Here is an 8,981-nt window from a genome sequence, read left to right as displayed (position 1 = left end):
ATGGGTCTGAAACTCCTTAAGAAGTTTAAGGATATTAAAATTCCCCCCAGGACAGAGCTAGGGAGAGTAAAGTCTCTAGTTCGTACAGAGGACTTATCAGACGATGACTGCAAACGTCATTTCACGAGTATTACTGGGGAGAATGCAGCGCAGATACTAGAGCTTGCGGCTGCACCTGTTAACGGGGATAACTTGAAGAAACTCCTACATGTAACGGTCATGCATCCTAGCTAATGAGATAGGGCAACCGGTGGGGGAGGACCTGCGTCATGTAGAAAACGAGGTAAATATATATATTTTATCTAGAGTTTAGTAGAAACCTTCTTCGATAGTACGACCTTGTAGAGCGTCTCCAGTTAGTGACCTCCTTTATCAGCTAAAAGTTTGCTTACACGTGAAGCCGCATCCCCTTTAGATTTATCTGTTGTTTTCGTTCTACAGTTATGTACGTGTGCATAAAATAAAACAGATGTAATTTCGATGTTTTTTCAAGGTTACATTCCCGGTTTTGTTTTTCATGTTTTAACATTTATGACTTTTCCCCCTAAGGTTTATTATGATTAAGCACGCTTAATATATTTTTTAAATGAAAATGATAGTAATTAATGTTTTAATGGGACACTAAATACAGATTATAATTGATTGTAGGATTCGGGAGATGAAGATCCTCCTCCTAAGAAGAAAAAAAGAATCATGATCTTCTGCAAAGAGTAGCAGATCTAGAAAAGTCAAAAGAAGATAAAGTTAAAGAGTTGAAAGATAAGGTGAGGAGTTCAGCTTTTCAGGCAAACCCCAGCGAGCCTCTAATTCTCCTTAGTCTTGACGAGTTGGTAAAAAAAGCCAGAAGGCAAAACGACGATCATGCAGAAACATTCGATGAATTAGCGCGACAAGCGCAGAGACATAAGGGGTCGATAAATGTTGCCATTCTAACGTTGAATGTTCTAGGGGGAAAGCTTCTGATTTAGTGGGAAAAGCAATGGCAAAATGTCACAAGGAGAAGGAAGTGGAACAAAAGATCACAGGGAATAAAGCTAATCATATGGAAAAAATGGAAACCACTTCTCCCTTGGCTAATGCTTACCCCCTGCTAGCTGTATGCCTAACTATTTCATGCCTCATATGCCCACTGGATGGCAGCAGGGAATGTTTCCCTTTAGTACTAGTATGTACCATAATCAAGGCCCTAGAAGATTTAGCCCAAGAAATGGCCAGTGGAGGCCAAGAGGAAATTGTTTCTTCTTCAATTCGAATGATCACGTTGTGAAGGATTGTGAGAAGATGAAAGACGCTAAGGGAAAATAATTGTATCGAGTTTTGTATCTAGTTTGCAACATTTTTTTATATCTAGTTTTTCATTAATTAGTGCTTTAAATCATAATTTGTAGTTTTTAAAGATTAGTATATTTTTGCATAAATTTTGCCTAATAGATGCATTTTTATAATTTTATTTTCAAGCCAGCAACTCTGTCCGGGGACACTGATTCCCTAGTAATCTTTAGACCACGTGGACTGCAGGTGCTAAGCTTGTCCCTTTTCTTTTTACATAAGTTGGTTGCTTCCATTATATTTGTATACCTTGCATTTTGGTGTAGAAATTTATTCTGTATTCCAGGATGTGAATACACAGAATTCTGGATTTCCGCACCTTTCTACTCCGGAATGGGAGAAAAAGGTTCAGTTTGATCCTCGTAGTGCCTTGCAACATATAAGGAAGCACCCAACATGGGTAACGTTGGATGGGGACAAGCCCGCAAATGCAGTTCACCATATTACGTTTGATATTTTGAATTGAATTTTCATATATTGTTCACGATATAAAAAAAAATCCTATTCGAGATCCTGACAGTTTTGTATCAGGTGGATTTAATCAAAATAGCGATGAATGGTTGAAACATTTCGGCGACGATCTTCCGATACTAATAAAAGGTTGGGTAACCAATGGTGTAGACGTGAACGATTTCTTTAAACCTTTTAAAGGCAATTGATTGTAGGATTCGGGAGATGAAGACCCTCCTCCTAAGAAGAAAAAGAAGAATCATGATCTTCTGCAAAGAGTAGCAGATCTAGAAAAGTCAAAAGAAGATAAAGTTAAAGAGTTGAAAGATAAGGTGAGGAGTTTAGCTTTACAGGCAAACCCAGCGAGCCTCTAATTCTCCTTAGTCTTGACGAGTTGGCAAAAAAAGCCAGAAGGCAAAACGACGATCATGCAGAAACATTCGATGAATTAGCGCGACAAGCGCAGAGACATAAGGGGTCGATAAATGTTGCCACTCTAACGTTGAATGTTCTAGGGGGGAAAGCTTCTGATTTAGTGGGAAAAGCAATGGCAAAATGTCACAAGGAGAAGGAAGTGGAACAAAAGATCACAGGGAATAAAGCTAATCATATGGAAAAAATGGAAACCACTTCTCCCTTGGCTAATGCTTACCCCCCTGCTAGCTGTATGCCTAACTATTTCATGCCTCATATGCCCACTGGATGGCAGCAGGGAATGTTTCCCTTTAGTACTAGTATGTACCATAATCAAGGCCCTAGAAGATTTAGCCCAAGAAATGGCCAGTGGAGGCCAAGAGGAAATTGTTTCTTCTTCAATTCGAATGATCACGTTGTGAAGGATTGTGAGAAGATGAAAAACGCTAAGGGAAAATAATTGTATCGAGTTTTGTATCTAGTTTGTAACATTTTTTCATATCTAGTTTTTCATTAATTAGTGCTTTAAATCATAATTTGTAGTTTTTTAAGATTAGTATATTTTTGCATAAATTTTGCCTAATAGATGCATTTTTATAATTTTATTTTCAAGCCAGCAACTCTGTCCGGGGACACTGATTCCCTAGTAATCTTTAGACCACGTGGACTGCAGGTGCTAAGCTTGTCCCTTTTCTTTTTACATAAGCTGGTTGCTTCCATTATATTTGTATAACTTGCATTTTGGTATAGAAATTTATTCTGTATTCCAGGATGTGAATACACAGAATTCTGGATTTCCGCACCTTTCTACTTCGGAATGGGAGAAAAAGGTTCAGTTTGATCCTCGTAGTGCCTTGCAACATATAAGGAAGCACCCAACATGGGTAACGTTGGATGGGGACAAGCCCGCAAATGCAGTTCACCATATTACGTTTGATATTTTGAATTGAATTTTCATATATTGTTCACGATATAAAAAAAAATCCTATTCGAGATCCTGACAGTTTTTTATCAGGTGGAATTAATCAAAATAGCGATGATTGGTTGAAACATTTCGGCGACGATCTTCCGATACAAATAAAATTGGGTAACCAATGGTGTAGACGTAAACGAATTCTTTAAACCTTTTAAAGGCAATTTTAAAGGAAAATCTTATGAAGGGAAGATACCACCAAAAGCTTATTTTCATAACTCTTCTTCATGCCGATTATTTATACCTTTTATTGAGAAAGAGATTACGGAAAGGTTAAAATCAGGTTCGATACGACTTTGGGGAAAGCTTGGAGAATGTGTGTTGCCTCGTATACTCATGCCTTTGACAATAGAGCCAAGTAAACTTCGACTCTGTCACGATGAACGCTTTCTTAACCTATGGATCAAAGATAATCCGTTTAAATTAGAAAATCTAAAACATGTACCACGAATGGTTTCGAAAAGAGTCGAGATGATAGCGTTGGATGACAAATCAGGCTACGATCATGTAAAGATTACTAGGGAATCCGAAACTTTTTGCGGTTTTCAGTTTGTTGGCTGGGTTTTTTCGTATACAGTACTCCCTTTCGGCTGGAAAGCTTCCGCTTTTATTTATCAATCAATTGGTATGCAAGTTACGTCATTCCTCAGGAAGCTTGATATCTTGACTTTACAATACATTGATGATCGGCTATTAATTGCATCGGATAAGCCTCACCTTCCCCATGGAAATATAAACACAATCAGTTATGCTTTAGTGGAATTACTTACTAGACTAGGTTACACATTATCCATTAAAAAAAGTAGATTTAACCCTTCCCAGACTATAAAATTTTTAGGTTTCTTTATTGACTCAGAACAAAAATGTTTTCATTTGCCGTCAGATAAGAAACTATCGTTTATTGCATTGAGAGAGCTTATCTTGAAATCTGAGAAGGTCAACGTGGAGACTTTGCAACGGTTTGCAGGTAAATGTGTGTCAATGAACTTAGCTATACCGGCAGCAAAATTATTTTGCAGAGAGGTCAACGCAGCTATTTCAAGCGGCATTAAAAATTCACGTGATGTAAACATTAGTGGTGACCTGAAAAGGGAGATCGAACACGGGAATTTTTTAGATAATTGGAATGGCGTAACGCCTTGAAGACTCGAATAACACAAGCAGCTGACTATTGCAACAGATGCTTCATTATACAAATATGGGGTTTCAGTTATTAAGGGGAAAAACAGGGTTTGCAGTTTGGGGACTTTTGGGAAAATGATGACGAGCGTCCTATTCACCTGAAAGAGGCAGGTGCCATTATCAAAGCAATTAAATCTTTAGGTTCCATCGTGTGCAGTCATCGTTTAGATATCTTAACGGATAATAAATCAGAATCAGTTATTGCCGTATGGGAAAATCAGGGAGGTAGAGACAAATTATTTAATGACATCATGAAGGAATTATTTATGCTGGTGTGCGAAAATAATATCGATCTTCGTTTACAGTTCATTCCATCTTTTCTCAATGAGGCGGATGCCCCCTCTCGATCAGTCTTTTTAGTTGATTCGAAACTTAGCTTAGAAAGCTGGTCCATACTAGAAAGTAATTACGGACCACATACTGTTGATCTAATGTCACTTGATTCAAATGCTATGACGACGATGTCAAGTGAAAAACTCAAACATTTTACTCTAGCACCTTCTCCGTTGTCAGCAGGTGTAAATTTATTTGCACAAGATGTTTCATTAGAAACGAATCCTTAAGTTTACCCGCCTATAAACATTATTTTCCAGGTTTTAGCATTTTTTGAAAGAACAGTATGTAAGACAGTGCACTTTTATCGCACATTTGTGGGATCAAGCACCGATATGGTTACCTATTATAAAACACCATGTAAATATCTTCTTTTGTTCTCGGATTTAAAGGTCAGAAGGGAATCATTGAAGTGCCCTCCAAAAAAGGTTACATCTTAGATAATAGAGGTTTGATGTGGACTTTAGTTGCGTATAGGTTACAGTTTTTCATAATGAAATATTTCAGGTTGTGGTTGTTGATCTGAAAAGAATTGATGACAGAATTATGCATCTCCATAACCAGTCAATAAATTCATCCCATGGTAGAAGAAAGAATCTCTTCAAGAAAGTTTTTTTAGATTTTTTAGATATATTAACTCATAAGCCATGTCTTGATACAATTTCTCTTCACGATGTTAAGAGGTTTCTAGTTTGGAAAGATAGTAATGGTAAAACAAAAATTCACGTTAAATCGTGCATCAATTTGGGTAAAAAGGGTGTTACAAGATGTCTTTGTCCTATTCGATTGGCTTCAGGAACGGTTGAGAACCTAATTTCATATCTTACTGACATTTTCGAATCCGTCGGCAAATATACATATATTTTTATAGTTTACATGTGTATGATTTTAGTTTCATTTACTTCACAGATATAGAATTTTGTAATAAAGATGTATCATTTTCTAGTGATATGTTTTATCTCTATAATTATGGATAATGGATAACTCTTTGACGTAACACACGTTGTACCGTACTAATTTTATTCTTATTTTTTTAGCTAGTAAGTTTTGGGAATACGTTATTCAGTATAAGGCCACTAATGTTCATTTAAGTACCTTTAATTGTTTTATTGAATAGCACTTGTTATCCATTTATGCTTATTTCACCCCAATACTTGATCAGGATTGTTGAGTGCATTTCATTATCTTCACTTGGGATATGTTGACATCCTCAGTGAAGTGTAACTGTGCACGATTACAAGCCTCACTTTCAATTTTGCTACAGGATATAGACCACTGGACCTTATCCAAGGAAGTAATTTGGATATTAGTGTAGCCTAGTACCGTTATATCTAAGACATTTTTCCCGCCCCACCCACCCGAAGTTCTCTTTTAGAGTAATGGAATGCTCTTTACAATCCATTTATGCTTATTTCATCCCAATACTTGATCAGGATTGTTGAGTGCATTTCATTACCTTCACTTGGGGTATGTTGATATCCTTTATTTCAAGTTCGATTGGAAAGATGCTTTAAACTTAGTCACTTAACTTTGAATTATTTTGTGAGAGGATATCATCTTTATAGCGGAGTGTGAAGTTAAAGGATGATACTAGTTTCGTTTCATTCTTCCTCAGAAGTCAGCCTCATATGAATAAAGGAATAAGTGGGCAATTAGAGAAGCACAGTTGATTTCCATTGTTATGTTTGTTGAAAAAAAAAAGTTCTCCAAACCAAACAAATATGTTGTCAATAAAAAAAATCAAGCATCTTGATAATGTTAGTTTCAGAGAATTTTTTGTTTGAATCAGAGTGATTTATTACAAGATACGATTTATTCCTCCATAAGACAATGTTTTTGTATCTATTTTATTTGTTGTTTTATAAAACGAAGTAAAACCAATTCTTTCAATTTGTCTTTTAGTTTGGAATGAGGAATATTTGTGTAAATACTATAACAGATGTTTGAATTTATAATTATCCAGATCTGATTAACGCCATCCCTAAAGTAGGTAGTTTCCAATTACTTTAAATTCCGACTTTGATGAATACACAACGGCTTTGTATAAATGACATCATGGAGAGTTGGTGATGTAAAATTACGAGAAGTGTTTCAAATATTCTTCCCATTCACCGACCTTCACGAAGAACTAGATAGAATACCCTTACCATTAATTTTATCATTGCAACCATATGATGTCACAGTTTACAATTCCCGAATCTGGTAAACTTCCTATTGTCAACGGAGAGGTGTTGCAAGATGAGGATTGTCAGTCATGTGATATATTTTTTTCGATGATGCGAACTCGGATAGAAAGGATTGAATGATTACAATTCTAGTAAACATTATCATTTGCATTGTTGTTAATGTTTGATTTATGGCGCACATATTATAAAATAAACTTGCTTACATATTTGTTCAATTTACTGATTAATTATCTTATTATTGCTTGCAGTAGACTTTCTTGTGTTTAATACATATACAAATAAAACTGCAATATTTCTTGATCACAACAAAACTTTTAAACTATCCAATTTCCTTTATAAAAAACAAATACTGCGAGTTACCCCCATGCGAATTTTAGAAAGTATCTGTATCTTGAATCGAACAAAATCGAATCCTTAAAAATCAAAGAATGTATTTTGGGCCGATTTAAATTATAACTGTAATTGCAGAAATACTTTAAATTGTCAAATTGCATTTAATTTCTTCATAGAGGCCTAAAATTAAAAAAAAAGTTTCTTGTCTCCGTTTAATGTTTGCCAATGCTAAACAACAATCGTACATTTCAAAGAAAATATTTGTTGAACTGTGTTAATAGAAATATACATGCGCATACATAATGATTTATTTTCATTATGATTCATCGAGATAATAATATTTGAAGCATGCAAAACTGAAATCTAAAAATGTTACAATCCCCTAAATATTATATTTTCAACGTCTTAGTTTTCGAATGCCGGTTTTCCCTTAATTGTCACTTAAACTTTCGATATAGAAGTACGATCTTATGGATTAGAAAGTCTTGTCATTCCACGTTGAGAAATTAAAGGTAATTATTTTTTGCAAAGTACGTTATCCATTAAAAGATTTTTACAATTTTTTTTTACGATTTTAGAATAAGTTGTCTCGATTTTGGAATAAAAATGCATGATTCGTTAACACATTAACCAAAAATAATCGAGTTAAATACCAAACCGAAAGTAAACAAAAGCAGACACTAAAATATTCAACCGGAATTTCACGTCCATAGTCATGAACAAGATTATTCTATATTCATTAAATGATAAGCATTTAGCTCATTTCTTCGCTTTCGCTTAACTACGGAACGGTCCTTTCCTTTCTGATAAAGTCTTTTTTCCATTTGTAATCCGGATTTGAAATCCTACTTTTCAAATAAAGCCTCTATAGCTTTGTATTTGATTCCTTTTTATACTACTTTGACCAGTAACTAAGTACATTCTTTTCAAAAAGGAACATGTTATGTACATCAATGTGTAATAATAATGTTATTTAAAAGGTTCAAGAGAATAATGAGTTTACCTTTATCAGTATTTAAGACTGGAATTCCGAAACACACTATAATAACAGTTGACATAACATAACTCAACGTCAATGTATTCATATTTAAAATGTTAGTAGACCATTCAACTTGCTCTAGGCCTGGTTTAAAAAAAATACCTTGATTTTTATTTATAAATACGAAAATCTGGACCATGAATTCAAAAGTTCAATGTTGATACTTGTACAAGGAATGGTCATTCAAAAAGATACGGAGAACACCTGAAACATTTGTTATTAATCTAAATGTGTTTGCTTGTGATAAGAATGTCAAAACATTAGAGTTATACATTGTTTGTTTATTACTTAAATTTGACACGTTTTAAATTTTATCTTCACAATAAAGGAGAATTTTATTTCTGTAATATTAAGTACTTAAGTCCATGACGTCTGTTGATTCGACTGACGATTAAATGAACTTTACAGAAATGTTTATAAATAAAAATTGTGACAAAGTTTTTATACCAAATTAAATGTAACCCGTATACAAATATGGAATAAATTATTTAAATCGATCTGAAACCAGGAGACCATTTCTTCTGTGCGATTCAAAAGTCACTGGCAAAATCAACAACATACTTCATTTCATTCTATACCTATCTGTTTCAAGCCAATAATCCTTAGGATAATAGTCTAGAATCGCAGGCATATACCTCCATTATAATTTATAGAATATGTTTTTTCTCTCGATATTTTGGACGACTATTTTTGTTTTAAGAATGTTTTTCCAAAAAATATCGATACTTTCCTTATGTAGTAT

The 8,981-nt window shown here is 34.5% G+C and overlaps 1 pseudogene; it reads left to right on the top strand.

Annotated features, from left to right (window-relative positions):
• Positions 1-5,207, top strand: LOC127719285 (uncharacterized; annotated as a pseudogene).
• Positions 5,208-8,981: the final 3,774 nt, after the last annotated feature.

Source organism: Mytilus californianus, unplaced genomic scaffold (genome assembly GCF_021869535.1).
Source record: "Mytilus californianus isolate M0D057914Y unplaced genomic scaffold, xbMytCali1.0.p SCAF_11, whole genome shotgun sequence".
NCBI lineage: Eukaryota > Metazoa > Mollusca > Bivalvia > Mytilida > Mytilidae > Mytilus > Mytilus californianus.
Note: the sequence above shows the minus strand (reverse complement) of the source record. Positions and strands in the feature narration are given on the sequence as shown.